The 17,363-nt window shown below is 36.9% G+C and overlaps 1 long non-coding RNA gene across 1 annotated transcript; it reads left to right on the forward strand.

The window, feature by feature from the left end:
- The first annotated feature begins 12,557 nt into the window (after nt 1-12,557).
- LOC145073509 (uncharacterized) lies at nt 12,558-16,720 on the forward strand. Its single transcript, XR_013691398.1, has 8 exons — nt 12,558-13,322; nt 13,411-13,581; nt 13,759-13,830; nt 13,905-13,972; nt 14,088-14,154; nt 14,587-14,692; nt 15,229-15,379; nt 15,501-16,720. It is a non-coding gene; the product is annotated as an uncharacterized LOC145073509 (long non-coding RNA).
- Nucleotides 16,721-17,363: the final 643 nt, after the last annotated feature.

A 17,363-nucleotide genomic window follows, 5' to 3' on the forward strand; every position in this document is an offset into this window, starting at 1 on the left:
AGAGTGAAGGATTTCAATCCTTATTTAAACTAGTGTAAGCTTTGACTTGATCTAGTGTGAATTTCATTGACTTTTATTGACTCGAAAGAACGGGTTGTTACAGCTTATGTAGTGAATATGGTATTTGTTCCTCTTATGTGTTGAGAGTTAGACATCTAAGGCGCCTTACCAAAAAGTTGAACAACTAATGAGATTTATCTCGATCCGAATCTCGTGTTCAACATGATGTCTTTTGCAAAGGGATAACTGATAAACTTACCTTATACACCAGTTGTAGCTTTGAGCTTTTTTGGAATTGGACGTTGATAGAATGACACAAACAGACATATGGTCTTAGGGGCAGTGAAATGTTGCTAGACGGTCACCACTGTCTATATCAGTCTAATATGAGACTTGCGCAAGTGGGAGATTGAAAGGCCTAGTATGCCCAAGAGTAATATTAAAGTGAGATTACTAAATAACATATGACACTAATGGGTCACACTAACAACAACTTGATACAATTGATTATTTATTATAAATAGATTTTAATAAATATTCAATAAAACTCTTATAATTAAATTGGAAATTATTTATTTCATGGAAATAATAAATTCCATTAGCAAGTAACTTAATATATATCATATGGTATGATTTATAAGTCATGTACAAACTTTTGGACTAGTTGCATCCTTTTGTCTTTTTCCTAAAAGACAAGGTTTATATTTTATAAAAGAGTTTATAAATATTTGACTTTTTTTCTACATCTTTATGCAATTTTCGAGATATGCATAAAAAGAAGAAGTGTATGACTTGTCTAATCATGCTTTAAAGGCATGGGATACATGCTTATGAGAATGGGGACAAGTTTGCTTAAAGTGCTAAGGACTAATGGTTAATAACTTCACTTTATGCATATAAATAAGAGAGCTTACACTTGGATTATTTGCTCATTCCTTCTTCTCTTCTCTATGGCCGAGAGCTCTCTAGGAGACTCTCCCTCTCTTCTTTGCTTTGAGTTATTGAAGATTACTTGCATAACTTTTGCTCTCTTTAAGTTTGTATTGGTTATGAACTGAAAGCTTAATAGTTTAAGAGTTTTGGACTAGCATCTACGTCAAGTTGAGTCATTGTTGGTGTCACAAAGATTCCACATTCTTCATCAACTTCCAAGCCTCCCGAGAGGACCCAAAGAACTACAAAGGTTGTTATTTCTTCACCTTTTCTTTGGTGGTGTTTTAATCTTTCTATAACTTGCAAGAAGATCCTTGATGGGTATAAAATGTTTATGTTACTTCCAAATTAAAGTCTTCCGTTGCCATATTTTTCAAGTTTATGAAACTATTTTTTAACTAAAACCCAACATATTCCTGATCACATGTTAATGTCTGGGAAACAATTCAAGATTCTCAACATGAAGCTTAATTCTTTATTGTAGCTTCAAGCTGATGCAGGGGTCAAAATTATGTGTCTGGAATTGAAGTTGACGTGATGCTCAAGGCTCAAGAGCTCCGATTAAGAAATGACTTGGAACAAATGGATAGGAACAATTAGAATCATGTTAAGGCTCATTCTTCAACTTTCAATGATGCGCTTAAGGAATTGAAACTTGTGGCAAAAGAAAGGCACATCTTGTTTGTTAAAGATGTTAAAAACGTTCGTCAAGATGTCAACCTGAAAATTGAGGAACTTAGGGTTGATACGGAGAAGGAAGTTGCAGCTATTACAAATGATTACTCTTCTCTTCACACCAAAGTTGATATAATTTCCAATACCATTACAAATATGGTCAAGTAGTATCATTCGTTACTCCTGAAAGTTGATAAGAAGGTTGAACTTGATGTTCAGAGTTTTACCAGAATTGAAGAGACGTTGACCAATCTTAAAGAATTAGTTTTGAAGATTGGCTTTTCGACTTCTTTGTTTCTCACTCCGGAATCTTTGTCTCAGAAGTTTCTTTCTTTGACCAACGTTGTTGTGTCAAGGTATGTTTGTATCATAAAGGGGGAGAATGTTAATTTCAAAAGTTGTTGTGAAGTGTCGAAGTCTGTCTGAGTCGTTGTATGTGTCAAAGTATGTTTGTATGTTAGTTTATTATAAGGGCATTTTGTATCGAAGCTTAAGTGTCTTAGTCCCTTATATTTTTTATACGCTTTCCCTGATCCTTATATATATGGGATGAATATTAGAGTTATAGTGTAATCTTATATTTTTTATACGCTTTCTCTGTATTTCCAGAAAGCGTAATCGAGCCAAACAGATTATATTTAGATCTTGTGCTCTTAATTCTTTCTTAACTCTGATCTCGTATTACATACACGATTAAATCACAACTATAGAATTTAATGGGTTATATTTGAAATTTCATGTGCCTAGTCCCTTATATGCTCGTAGTGATCTGTGAAAATTTTATTTATAAATTAAAAGACTTTCTTCTTTGCACTATAACATCTTAAGATTGAAACGTCTCATAAAAACCCATGAATTGCATCTTCTCTTATCTATTTATTTTTATATTAGTCATGTCGCTTAGCTCTGTAATGTATTCCTTCGCAATCCAATCATGATGCAGCACTGTATCATTCCTAAACTCGTTTATGTAAGTATTCATCTCATCACATCCTTTAATCTAGAATGACCTTAATTGTTCATCCATGGAGCCTAAAGCTTAAAAGAATACCTAATTCATTTCTTATTAGTATTATTTTGGTAAAAAATATGCAAAGTGAAATTCAATCAATTTAATGAAAGGTTGTGGTATTGTAACATAAATTCAATGCAAGAAAGGAAAATGTTAGACATAGGGATACGAGGAAAGCCTTTGATATTGGGTAAGATCTCCAACTTATAACCTTGAGAGCTGACAATTGTCAAGTTGCCTTAGAAATCTTATTAATTGAATGAACTGATATAATCATAAGCGAGCTTTATATTTATTGTTAATAGTTCAGAGTGTTTCATGTGTGAGACTAGCTTCGTGTGTGTGTGTGTGTATATATATATATATATATATATATATATATATATATATATATATATATATATGAATCAAGATAACGACTATCAACCATACTGCTAAAAATTCACCATTATCTTCTATCTTGAGATTCTTGGAGACCAAGTCTTTTTTTGCGTGCGTTTCTTCAGGAAATACCAATTTGATCGAGTCTTTGTTGATGTTTTAACACATGAATCATATATGAGAATAAACGATAAAATAATGAATTAGTTTAGTATCGTTCATGATCTTGATCAAGATCTTATCCAAGATCTTGAACAACTGTTAGTCATAAATTTTTAACATGTAACAATTACCATATCCGATTTGGAGTATTTTGGTAAAAGATTTAACAATCTTGTTTGGATAACCATTCATAATTGCATAATTTGTCAAACAAGATCACAACTCTTGTATAGTGGCATACATTTCCCCAACATGTGGTTTCACTAGCTTCCAGGATGTACATAGGTCATAAATGACATACTCAACACCAAATTTAACTTCTTTTTCCCCTTCTATATCGCCATCCAATTTCCTTTCTTTAAGTATGATAATTGTCATTATCAAATTACCATCCTCCTATTTCTCTTCCTCGAATTGACTGGAACATGAGATTGAATTGTTGACTCCATCCTCTTTGTCATTTTCATTCAATTTATCTTACATCACAAACACAAGGTCATCCTCATCACTTTCTGAACCCAATTCACTTTCTTCAAAGTTTGAGTCATAATAATTTCCTATGTAAGGAATATTTTTAACTATTCACTACATGGTAACAAAGCTTCAATTTTAACACAAGTAAACAATATATTGATGTTTACCTTACATAGATGACATTAAAAGTGTTGATGGTTCGTTGTTGTTGTTAGACAATGGAATTCCATGTGTGATTTCTTGTTTGGAGAAACCCCATTTAAATATGCTATTAAATAAGATGTATGTTCTTTGTTGGTTTTAAGTTCTTGGTTTTCAACCTTCAAATCCACATAACAGAGGGTTTAATGAGCAAATGGACGATGTCAAAGGTGTTACCAGGAAAGAAGAATGTTGAAGGAGTGGCTCTCTGGTCAATGTTGATTAAAATTGGATAATGTGATGTTCAATTTAAAAAATAAAAACAATGCCAAAATCGAAAAATAAATAAATAAGTAATAGTGTTTTCTAAATCATTTACCCTTAATATAAATTAATTATATGGTTGTGATTTTTGAAACATGTTTACATTGCATCCTCTTTTTATCATGCATACATTTTCAAACATCCTTCCTAATAAATGAAAATAATTTTACCACTTGTTATCCTTTTATGCATTATGCCATAAGTTATTTTATAGTAAATTTACATCAAATTATATCCATGTGTCATTTTATTGTTTTTTTTCCATTTTATTAAATTTCATACAATACTTAAATATAATAAATGTAATAATATATATATATATATATATATATATATATATATATAATTCATTAATACAACTTTCCTTATAATTTTTAAATTTCTTAATTAAATCCAATTATTTTAGTTGTTTATTTATTTAATTTATTAGTTTAAATTTAAAAGATAAATAAGCACTTCAATTTTAACTAGTAAATAACTCACGCTTCGCTGCGGCTTTTTTTTTTTTTTTTTTTTGTTATTTTAACTTTTTGGTATTGTGTTATAACAGATTTGACAATGATCACCGAAAATAAGCATGTACAATTGAAAGAAAAGCTTATATATATTTATCTGATTTGACAACAAAACACCATCTAACGCTTGGTAAAAACATACTAGTTTTACAAATGATATATTGGGAATTTAAATGATTGATTTTTTTTTTTTTTTGTACATGTTTAACATTTGAGTCTACCAGTAGCTATTAATGATGAAGTTTGTATTCAACAACAATGAATGATGTTCAAATCATTCAAACATAAAACGCAAGTAAAATTGCAAATAAATGTATCCAATCCATACATACATTTCTTGATAACTTTGAGCGGTCATTATAACCCATCTTCAAATGGCTTATAATTCGGGTACTAAAATGCTAAGAAACGGTGAAATAGGGATAAGGATGGAAAATGAAACAAGATTGTTATTTTGGACCTTTTAGCGAAATTTATATACTACAGGGACCAATAGTATATTTTACTAAATAAACACTCTTCTTGGACTAAAATACTAAGAAACAATGAAATAAGGACGGTAAATGCAAAAACATTGTTTTTTAAGACCTTGTAGCGAAATTAATATATCACAGGGACCAAAATTGTATTTTATTAAAAAAAATATTGTTTCACTATTCCTAACTTCTCCCCAGATTTAATATGTATATATTAATAATTAATGTTTTCTAAATTGTTATATCTTTATTTTTTTTTTAAATAAACCAATGTATTATATATTTTTTTAAATAAACTAATGTATTATATGGGTCTTATTACTTATGTAAACAAAAATTAACGGGTGTTACCCATTTGGGTTCCTAGTGAGCTTTTCGTCACAAAAAAAAATATTAAAAAAATAAAAATTGGACAATCCTTGGTGAGGTAGTTTGTGGCTACTTCTCCGCTCGCTTGAGATTGCATAACAACTTTACGTGTATATGTCCAACTTTATTAGAGGGAAATCAATTAATTTTATACCAAAAATTAATTTTTGTTAATAAGGAAATTTTATCTTTAATAAAAAATAAAATAAAATATACCAAAAAACTTGATTTATTTTTCTCTATAAAATAAGACCAATATTAGTATATACATAAAAGCTTAAAACGTTCGTGACAGTGTAGTTTCTTCTCTTTCATGTTTGGCCACAAAAGTTCTTATTCTCATTAAAATGCCACAATTCCCTCCACCGCCTTTCACCTCGCCTCTTTCTTCTTATCTTCTTCTTATCTCAATTTGCTGCAATCACACCGATCAGAAAGACGGGTGGGTATCGACTGTCATGAGCATCCTTTTGTTTCTTCCCGTCGTCCCTTTCTGTAAGTTAGGGCAACCAGCAGGATACCGTAGACTACATCCCACAGTCGATCGATCGTCTCCACCGGCTATTCGTCTTCTTCTCCCAAAAATCTATTTGTCTTAGAGTCCGAGAGAGAGAGAGAGAGAGAGAGAGAGAGAGAGAGAGAGAGAGATCCGGCGACCTAAAATCATTGACTACGATCAGGTTCTAACTATGGTAAAGTAAGAAGAAGTAGAGAACATCGACCTCCGATGCTTCTTCTGATCAAGAGTTCATCAGCTTGGGTTCTTCCACCACCGATTTATGTTCCTTAGCTACCCGCCAGTCGCTGAATTTTTATTATTATAGATGCTGAGCCCTAAGTTTTTTTCTTTTCTTTTTTACTTTGGAATCACATAGGACCAATTTCCGGTGATTGATATTCGTTACCATCGGTGTTCTGTTGGGTGTATGCGACAGAGATGATCAGGGCGCCGTGTAACATCCCGAAATAGCGAGAGTAGAGTTGAAGGGCCAAAAGTGTTAATTGGGAAGAGTGACTCGGCAAGTCCGTGGATGGACTCGGCGAGTAGAGTCGCGGCTTAACCGCGTGTTAAGTAGCCGACTCGGCGAGTCGATGAGATGGACTCGGCGAGTAGGCGCTGGGTGGAGAAAACCCTAATTCTCGGGGTTGAGCCCTATATAAGGAACATTATGTTCCTTCCCCAGCCTCTTTACTTCCCTCTTGAGTTCTAGAAACCCCAAATCGCAGAGGAGCTCCATTGTTGAGTGGATTGAAGCTTGGAGAAGTAATCATTGAAGGAATTTTGTGGAAATTGAAGGCTTGGGGCAAGGGGCTTTGCTTGGAATCAACTTCATTGCAGTTGGGGGCGTCCATTGGAGGTAATATCTCGCTCTTGGTCTGATTGTATGTTGTTTCTTCATTTTGGGGTTTGTGGGATCTTGCCTATGGATGTAATTGGAAGTCTAGAGGGTAGATCTGAGGTTGCTACCTCAGATCTGGAGAAGAGGAGAATCAGAGAGCATGAAAGTCCCTGTGTTGGAGTGTTTAGTGAAGCTTGCAAGTCCCAAACCCTAGTTATGAGTGAATATGGCCTAGATCTCTATGGATTCACGTAAAGATTGCCACTTTACGTGATGGATGAATTGTAGGAGGCTAGATCTATGTTTTGGATCAATTGCATGGTCTGGAATGCTTCTGTATGGATTCAGATCGGTGGTACTCGGCGAGTCACATGGGTGAACTCGACGAGTTGCTTGAAGATGAGCTGGGACTCGACGAGTTGGAAGAACAACTCGGCGATTCGGATGAAGATGGCTTGGAACTCGGCGAGTTGTATGAACAACTCGGCGAGTAGGTTGAAGATAGCCATAGACTCGGCGAGTCTGTTCTTAGACTCGGCGAGTCTTGTCGAAGAGTCCCGATATTCTCTGGTTGAGTCGAGAATCGGTGAGTCAAGGGATGACTCGGTGAGTTGAGGGCGAGTGGACTCAGAGTTGTTGAACTCGGCGAGTCTCGGGGTGACTCGGCGAGTTAGATCGCGGATCGGGTGAAGTTCTGAGTATGGGGACTCGGCGAGTCATCGGGTTGACTCGGCGAGTAGGGTCAGTCAGGGGTTGACTTTGACCTTGTCTTGACCAAGGGTTGACCAGTGGTTTCAGGGGTATTTTGGTAATTGTTGATTATTGTTTGAGTTCAGTGCATTAGTGGCTGTCCAGAGGTGGAGATCGTATCAGTGATCGGAGCAGCTTGAGCTATCTGTTCAGTCGGCAGTTTCGAGGTGAGTTATCCTCACTATATCGCTAGGGTTTATGGCACCAAGGCCAACCTTTTTATCGGATGGAAATCCGGGTAGTTGTCAGTTATTATGTTATGGGCCGGAAGGCGTTATATGTTGTGGGCCGGAAGGCATTGCTATGTGGACCGGAAGGTCATGGCCTGGAAAGGCGTATGTGTGCATTTAGTATGTTGACTGATTCGTAGGGTGATGTTATGCTAGTGACCGGCTAGGCCGGTATCTTGAATAGAGTAATGTTATGTTATGTGGTCTGTTGATCGATTGCTGACTGTGAACTGTTATATGATTATGTGTTATGCGTATGATTGCTAGACCTAGGGTGTGACCCGGTATGCAGGGTCGTTCTATGTTCTGTTATGATATGTATGCTTTTATGCTGTGGGCCGGAAGGCAATATGTTATGGGCCGGAAGGCAATATGTTATGGGCCGGAAGGCAATATGATATGGGCCGGAAGGCATTGCGTTATGGGCCGGAAGGCGATATGTTTTAGACCAGAAGGTCGTGGCCTGGAAGGGCGTATATGTGGTTGGTATATTGGGGGTATCTCACTAAGATTTCGGGCTTACAGTTATGGTTTTATGTTTTCAGGTTCTCAGGAGTCTGTGGCAAGGCAAAGGCGTGATCGTACCGTTCCTCGCGTTGGTGTTTTATGATATGAACCTGGGAAAATACTCTGTTAAATAATGTATTGAAAACCTTTTTGTAACAACGTTATTAAAATGAGTGGTTTTGAAAAGTTTTAATTGTTTTGAAATTTTGGTCGTTACAAGTTGGTATCAGAGCCTTGGTTTGAGTGAATTAGGGGAAATATTCGTGTGACTCCAGTCTCAAATCGAGGAGGATTTTAAAAGGAGAAAATTAAAATGGTTTTCAAATTAAGTAAAGGGAGGACGCGGAGGTACGATCAGTCGGAGCCAGTAAGTAACCCCAAGATACCATACATGATATTTGTTTTATTGAGCTTGATAGAACAGCATGCTAGAGTTAGGCTAGGGATCTTCAGGAATTCATGATAATGTTGCCTGATTTGTGATGCCTGTAGCCTAGGGTCCCTTATGGGAGATTCTCAGTGTTCCTCTAGTGGTGAGGGTTGATAGTTGTTATGCATGTTCTCTAGGGTATTGTGGTAGTACTTCATACAAATATGGGTAGGTGTGGAAGGTAGTATGGGCCGGTACTACTGAAAGCACAGGACCCATATGCGTATCAGGGAAACCATGATCTCTAGGGTTGGGTTGCGAGAGTTGGATCCCAGGATTGTGGGAAGTGTCTGAGATTGGTATGGTGTCTTCGGTATGGAGATTTCGAGGCATGATGATAGTGGATCCGGATCAGGATCGGGAGCTGGAGAGCGAATTCCGGGTGGATCGGTGCCGTCTGAGGTTATCGATCAGACGGGCACGAGCGAGTTGGATGCGAGGATTCGCGAGATCCTGCGTGATGAGGTTGCTGCATTGTTCCGGGCTGAGTTGCCGGAATTGTTTGGGTCGATCAAGACCGCCATGAATAAGTATTTTGATGAGCGATATGCGGCTCTCGCAGAGACGGCTGCCGCGGCGGCTACAGCGGCTGTAGCAGCGGCAAGGGGAGGAGCTAGTCGGGGTTTTCAGTATCGGGACTTCTATTATGCGAAGCCTCCCACATTCGATGGAGTTCAGGACCCGATTGTTGCTATGAGATGGTTATCAGACGTGGAGGGGTGTTTATGCCCTGCTGATCAGAGGGTGAGGTGTGCTCTGAACCTGTTGAGGCTCGGGGCGAAGGGTTGGTGGAGATTGACCTCGGTGTCATATTCAGATGCGCAGAGGGCTGCGGTTTCATGGGATCAGTTCCGAGAGATGTTCATCACCCGCTTTGTTCCGCATGATGAGAGGGGGAGATTGGCTCAAGAGTTCCTTGAGCTGAAGCAGGATTCAGAGTCGGTGACTGAGATCACCAGGATGCTCGCTGAGAGGGCGGTGTTTTGTCCTGAGTTCGTTTCGGAGCAGGCTCAGATGTCCCGATATTTGAGTATGCTCAAGGGGGAATATCAGACAGTCCGTGTCTGCGCAGAGGTGCGAGACCTTTTTAGAGTTACAGAAGGCCGCGTTAGAGGTTGAGTTGCAGTCGCGTAAGTTGAGGCAGGCTCCGATGCAGTCGCAGCCGGCGTCGAAACGGTCCAGGACCGTTGATGTTAGAGTGGGGGATCGGAGCGGCCACACTTGTGGGAAGTGTGGAAGGGGTCATGCTGGAGTTTGCTGGTCCGGTGGTGCATGCCGCAAGTGCGGAAAGGAGGGGTACTATGCGCGGGATTGTCGGCAGTCAGTGTCGATTCGGGATTTGAGGATTTGTTGTCATTGTCGTCAGATTGGACATTTGAGGGTCAACTGTCCACAGTTTTTTGTAGGGCCGGTGCAGGCTCCAGCATTGGCCACTCTGAGGATTTCAGGTAGAGGTCAGGAGGGAATGGAGCCCCAAGGGCTCAGGGTCGCGCTTATCAGCCTGCGGCAGAGGAGGTCAGAGCAGTGTCGGATGCAGCTGCGGGTATGTTCCTTTCTTAGTGTCTTGTTATCTTGCGAATATTGTGGGTATCGTTGTGCTGGTATCTTTGTATGGGTTTCGATGCGGTATTCGTTGTTTCGCGGGTTTGGCATGGTTATGGATTGGTGTTTCAGGTTTTCGCTTTGGCATTCGTTGTTCCCTGAAGGTTTGGTATGGTTATAGTTTGGTGTTTTGGTGCCGGTATCCTTGTGCGGTTTTCGATGCGGTATTCATCCTTTTGCAAGTTGTGGGTTTGGTTATGGGTTATTGTTTGGGAATTCCGTTGGTTATCATTCGTGAGGGTTGATAGTGGAGATGCGGCACTGGGTTGAATGTCGGGTAGCATCTGTAGTCGTGGAGTGGATAATTGAACGACCGGATTCTTTTGAGCGGATTGATCAGGGAGGAGATGTGTTTTGCTGAAGGTTGCTTATGCTTGTGGGAAGCAGTCAGTGTGTAAGTGTTCTCTTTGTGTGGGGTTGTTCTGGAAGGTCGTTAATGGCGATCGGTGGCTGTTAGTCAGTGCTTTAAGTGGGGGAGAATTGGAGAATTCTCCGGGAGATCGATGAGTATGTGAGGGTGCTTAGCTTTTGGGATTCAGCAGTGTTCTGTCAGCTCAGAGTATAGGCTGACAAGAACGAGTGTCGGGTATGCGGGGCGGGATACAGACCTAGGGCATTGATTGTGGAGGCCTGGGAGCAGGCCGGGATCAAGTTTGAGTAGGTAACCGGGGTTATGTGATCAGAGTATTTGTATGCTTGATGTATGTGATGGGTGGTACTGCATTAATCCCACGGGATTTATGTTGTGCATGTTTCCAGAGTTGGAACCGGAAGGTTCCTGGAGTTGGAACCGAAAGGTTCCTGGAGTTAGAACCGGAAGGTTCACAGAGTTAGAACCGGAAGGTTCGCAGAGTTAGAACCTGAGGGTTCAAAGAGTTTGGGTGTACGGACCCACTGAGATATAGCCTCGAGTGGCTAGTGTGTGTTATGTGAGTCGGTCCTGTCATGTTGGAGACTCTGTTGGTATGGTCGGATCAGTTTGAGATTGCGGATTGTGTATGTTGCAGTGTGATTACACTGGAAGGTCTGGCCCCGGGTTAGTGATCTTGTTTAGTTGAGGTAGTGATTTTGTTGAGTGGAGAGAGTGCGTGGGATTGAGAGCCCCTGCAATGAGAGCCAGAGTATGTGAATAGCGGTTACGCAAAAAGGGTGGTGTCGCTTGGGGCGAGCGCCGTGGCACAGGTTGGGGTGGCATCATGGCCAAGTGAGTTCCTTGGAAAAGGAAAAGGGAAAGGTGTGTAACTCCGAAGGGGAGTGCAAGTTCACGAAAGTGAAAGCTGCAGAGCAGAATTATGGTTAGAGTATTTCGAGTATGGTTTTGAGCATCGTGTTCGCGGCAGTGAAGTAGGAACTCATCCGGTTTGGGATGTCTGTTGAGGTCGCGAAGGGATATCCGCAAGTGTAGAGCCAAGAGGCTCAGAAGGGATGCAGGGAGAGAGAGAATCTTGAATTCTCAGTGTGATTCTGATCAGGGTATGGGGTGGATATTAGTGATTCATCCTGGGAGATGTTTGAGGATAGTATCACTGTATCAGGTTTCCCAACCTGAAGGTGTTAGAGCTGGTTCAGCTTGTGTGTGCGGTGGCGAGAGGAGAACTCGTGAGAGTTGCTCTGATATAGAGAATGAGTTTTTTCGTCATCACGGAATGGGTAGAGTGGGATTCAGATTGGGGATCCGATGATTCATGGTCTTCTAGCCTTTATGAGTCGAGTGATGGTTGTGATTGGAGCAGTGTTGCATTATGGGTAATTCTCAGGGGTTAAGCAAAGATATTAGAGGGTGAATCCAGTGCCCTATTTGAGACGGTGGCCAGGACACCGTGAGGGAAGGAAAGTGTATTCGAGTTCGTTTGGGTATGCCTTGTGGGACCTGGTCTGGTTGAGGCCAGGTGGAGCATTGTGGGAGTATCCTTGGAGTTGAGCTGCTATAGGCTTCGAGGGCGAAGCCTAATATAAGTGGGGGAGAATTGTAACATCCCGAAATAGCGAGAGTAGAGTTGAAGGGCCAAAAGTGTTAATTGGGAAGAGTGACTCGGCGAGTCCATGGATGGACTCGGCGAGTAGAGTCGCGGCTTGACCGCGTGTTAAGTAGCCGACTCGGTGAATCGATGAGATGGACTCGGCGAGTAGGCGCTGGGTGGAGAAAACCCTAATTCTCGGGATTGAGCCCTATATAAGGAACATTATGTTCCTTCCCCAGCCTCTTTACTTCCCTCTTGAGTTCTAGAAACCCACTTTTGTCATAAACCAGTTAAATTTGTCCACATTTTTTAACTGTTACAATGACTTTTCAATTCACTAGGTAATTAATTTGTCCATATTTTGTTTTGAAGTTTTGATTCATTACTTTTAACAAAATCGTTAGGTAGGAAATATTCTATAAATTGCAAAAAATAGTAATGTAATATATGCAAATGTAGTTTACTTTTTATTTTTACCCACAGTACATTCTAACAATAAAGGGTTAAACTAAAAAAACTTATATTTTCTTTTTTTCCCGGATTAAACCTTTATTTATTGTCTAAAATTGTCAAATGTGAGGATTTTTTTGAGAAAAACTTAAAAAGTTGACGGTTTATTCGGAAGCATTAAGAAGGTTGAAGGTTTTTTTTGGATAAAAATACGAAGTTGAGTTTTTTTTTGGGAAAATAAATATAGATGGTCTTTTTGAGACAAAAAATAAATTTGAAGTTCAATCTTTTTCACGAGCATTCACTAAACACACAACTTCACCACCCAAATTAATAACCTTGACCAACACACATCCATGTGGGAAAAGTGGTGATTGATGACATTGATGAGTTCATACGCAAACAAAGAATCTGGAATTGTTTATTGTTTCTCTCGAAAGGAGTGTCAACAGATTCAAAGAATTACTATAATTAAAATTTGTTATATGATGTCAAACTGTTGATGAGAAAATTTTAAAAATAATACTTACTATATGCTTTTGTGTTCAAGAACTATAGGACGTAAATGCCCCTGAAAAAGTTCATATGAGGTAAATTTGATTATCTTTTATATCATTGATTTTTCGAAATCTTGTATTTATTCCTCAAAAGTAATAAAGAACCATGTTTTTTTGGCAGGTGGAGTAATAGCAGGTTGCAGGTTATTGGTGGAACAATATGTTTTTTTTGCGTCACCAATATTTTATTCTATTTTATTTTTTAAATTTATAATTCCAGTTAATGATTATAGATTTTTAAATTTTTTTTTCTAACAGGTGGCTTTTGGTATGTGAATCAATAAACCAGATGGTTAGTACTGTTTTTTAACTTTTTTTTTTTTTTAATTTAGGATTTTTTTTTTAATCTTACAAAGTACATTGTTATAGTCAGGTTTGTCATACATCACAACTTAGGTAAATCAATGGAGACTTACTATCATGTTTGTAATTGACTAATTTTACATTTATACCATTCCCATGCATAAAGTGGTAGAGCAGGGAGGGATGGGCTTCCTTTTGAATGTTTACTTACTTTAGGCCTGCTGATGTCCCAAGACAGGTATGAATTGTTGGAGGGTATTTCTGTCATTTATATAATATCAAACACTCACCATTCTCTATTTCTCTTTATAGAGCTCCCATGGTCTTCTATGAGAATTGTGGGTTGTAGAATCTATATGAAATGGTGCGATTTTTGTCAGGTTTGTATTCTTTTACACATGTCAATGATCTTTCCATATTAATTTTTATTATAAAATGTAAATTATTATTATTATTATTATTATTATTATTATTATTATATTTTTTTAATTTCAGTCTAAAAGAGAATGCAGCTGAAGTGCTTTCTTTAGACATTTTGCTGAGCCTCTTCAAGAATGCAATGGTATTTAATATTTATCTCAAGAATGTAATGGTATTTAATATTTATATTTCATCATCATCTAATTATCATTATTAGGTAAATTAATTATTAAAATATTAACTCTTGTGGTTTTTTACAAGAGCAGGAATGTGTGATAATGAACTCTTACACTAATGTTGATGTGTGTGTACGCTTAGTTCATGTATGTTTAATCGTTTATTTGATTTTTAAAATTATATTTTTTTCAATAAAACATTCTTTTTTTGAAATATGAACACTTATGTTGTTGATGTGTGTTTGAGTATGTGTGTGTTTACCTTTTTTTTTTTTTTTTTTTTTTTTTTTTTGTTATTTGGTGCTGAGATTGGATCTTGATTCGGAGTTGAATTGCCGTACACCTAGGGCTAGGCATTACTTTATATGTTTTTTACTCTAATTTAGTGTTCAAACCAGGTTTCTTTATAAAATAGGTGAAACAAGGAAGTTGAAATGCTAAAAGAGGGACACATATTATACAGATTAGAGAGAGAGAAAGAGATATATTTGAAGGACAATGAAGGTATTTTGGTCATTTGACAAAATAAAAACGAAGACTGAAATTAAATTTCTTCCACCCGATCTTACGAACAATGAAATCCATCAAACATTTATGGAATTGAATTTTGTCCATTTGGCAACAAAACAAACCATGGAATGGAATCACAAATTGCAATTCTGTCAGATTCCCTTAGAATCTGTGAACCAAACACGCCCTTAGTGAATTTTCTATTTTCCACATTTCACTCTTATAAAATTTTCAATTTCATTTATTTCAACATATACGCCGAGGCTATTTTGGTCTTTTAACAAAAAAAGGATGAATTCAATTTCCTCTTACCCAACCATACAAATGGTGAAACCCTTAAAACACCAAATTTGAAGGATTTGGCAACCATACACGATTATAGACTATGGAATGGAATCTCCAATTTCAATTCCATTGGAATCCACATACGAAACTCCTCCTTTAGTTCCATCTTGTAATAAACCAAAAAAAATCTTATAATTATTTACAACTCATGTAACAGCTGAATGAACTGCTGTTGATGCTTTCAGGTATACAGGTGAAAATATAGATTAGTTACCGGTCAGAATAGAGCTCTCCCTCAAAAGAAACATAAGAGAATTGTCAAGACACCAGCTCAAGTTGCAGCAGTAGAGATTTTGGTGATCTTGGAATCCAGGGGATTGGAATTTCAATAGGGAGGTTGGATTTATATGAATATAGCTACATACTTCCATTTATTTGTTTATTATTGCATTATACTTTTGTTTCTTCATGTTATTTTTCTTTAATACATAATCATTTTTTCTTTTTATCAAAACAGGTGTTTCATATTATGATTGATATTGGAACCAACAATGAGGCCCTTCCTAAAGACCCTTGTGTATGATTCTTCCAATACTTTCCCTATTCTATAATGTTCACATATAATTGTTAATTATTTTAATAGCTTATATTCACAATAATGATAATAGTTCCATTTTTTTTCATTTAGTCCAAAATCGAAACATTTTCCAGTTTTGGTCCTGATTTCAATGTTTCATATCGATTTTGATCCCTGGAACCTAGAAATAAGGACTAAAATGGATATAAAACCTTAAAATAAGGACCAAAATCATAAGTTCTATATACCAAAATTGATATGGAACTTTGAAATAAGGACAGAAATCGAAAAATGTTACAGTTTTGAACTAAACGTGGTAAAAATATCAGTGGTGAAGATATTGCAATTAGTTTATGGAAAAAATTCACCCGTTGTGCGTTTTAATTCCATTCTAGTTGATATAGTTTTATAAATACAAAATTATTTTAATATAAAATAGGTTGGGTTGAATTGCTAATAGATGTAAAAAATTAGATTATATTGGATTGTGTAGGTGAAAGAAAGATAAATTATTTTTTTTAAAGAAAAATTAGATTGAATTGTCTTGCTAATGGGATAGTCTTAGCACAAAACCTTAGTTCTGCCAATGGGCTTCTTCGACAAAGCAACCTTAGTTCTTAAATTTGTCATACATATAATGCAATAGTTAAACAGGGAAAGTGACACAAGTGTGAAAAGGATGGACCTTACAAAAATCAAAACAGTAATAACACTATAGTGGACTAAAACTTTTCAGTCTAATAATATAGGCCCTCTAAGCTTCTATTACTTCTGGCCCATCAAGTTAACCCAAAATAAAAAGTTCTTTTTCTCCTTGTGTTTGTTAAAACCAAAAATACAAATTTTTTTTTTCAATCTCATATCTTCGTGATTTTGGTTAAATTAACGTTGACAACCAAATAACTCTAGAAATTCAATTGCATAGTCCATATAGAATTAATAAGATTACATGGAATAGTAAATACGCTTTCTGCTAATTATTTGTGTTAATGTTAGCAATTTTCTACACTTTCTAAAAATTAATAATGTCATAATTTTTTTAATTTCACATGGAAGATTTTAAACGACGACAGACGTGACTTGGCTACAATGTCAAGACTTTAGCTTTTTCGAGTCGTAACGAGTCACGTTGTTTGTAAATCATGACTATATATATATATATATATATATATATATATATATATATATATATATATATATATATATATATATATATATATATATATATATATATATATATATATATATATATATGACTTAACTCGACATTTTTTAAAAGTTTAGCATCAACTACAAGTCTTGGAGCTATGACGAAACCATGACAAACTTTTTACAACATTGATTTTTTCTTAGGTTATCCAGTGGTGAAACATTAATTTAACTAAGGGAAATTGACCTATTAAGGTAATTAACTTTTCGGTTTGTTCACATCTTGGTAACTATCTTTTTTAGTACACATCTAGGTAACGAACTTTTTGAAAGTGTTCACATATGACAATTATGACCGACTGTAGCAGGTTACGTCCGGTCATAACTGGTCATATGTTAACACTCCCAAAAAGTTCGTTAACTAAATGTATACAAAAAAAAGATAGTTACTCAGATGCGAACATACCAAAAATATAAGAGTAAATTAAATGAATGGTCCCTATGGTTTGAGTAATTTATGTGTTTGGTCCCTAACTTATATTTTAACTCGGATGATCCATATTGTTTGTTTTTGTTGTGCGTTTGACTCCTGTCTTAGCTCAAAAGACTATTATGGTTTTAACTCGGATGATCCAATAATGGTTTTAATATATA

This window comes from Lactuca serriola, chromosome 9 (assembly GCF_051521515.1).
Source record: "Lactuca serriola cultivar US96UC23 chromosome 9, Lser_US96UC23_V15, whole genome shotgun sequence".
Lineage (NCBI taxonomy): Eukaryota > Viridiplantae > Streptophyta > Magnoliopsida > Asterales > Asteraceae > Lactuca > Lactuca serriola.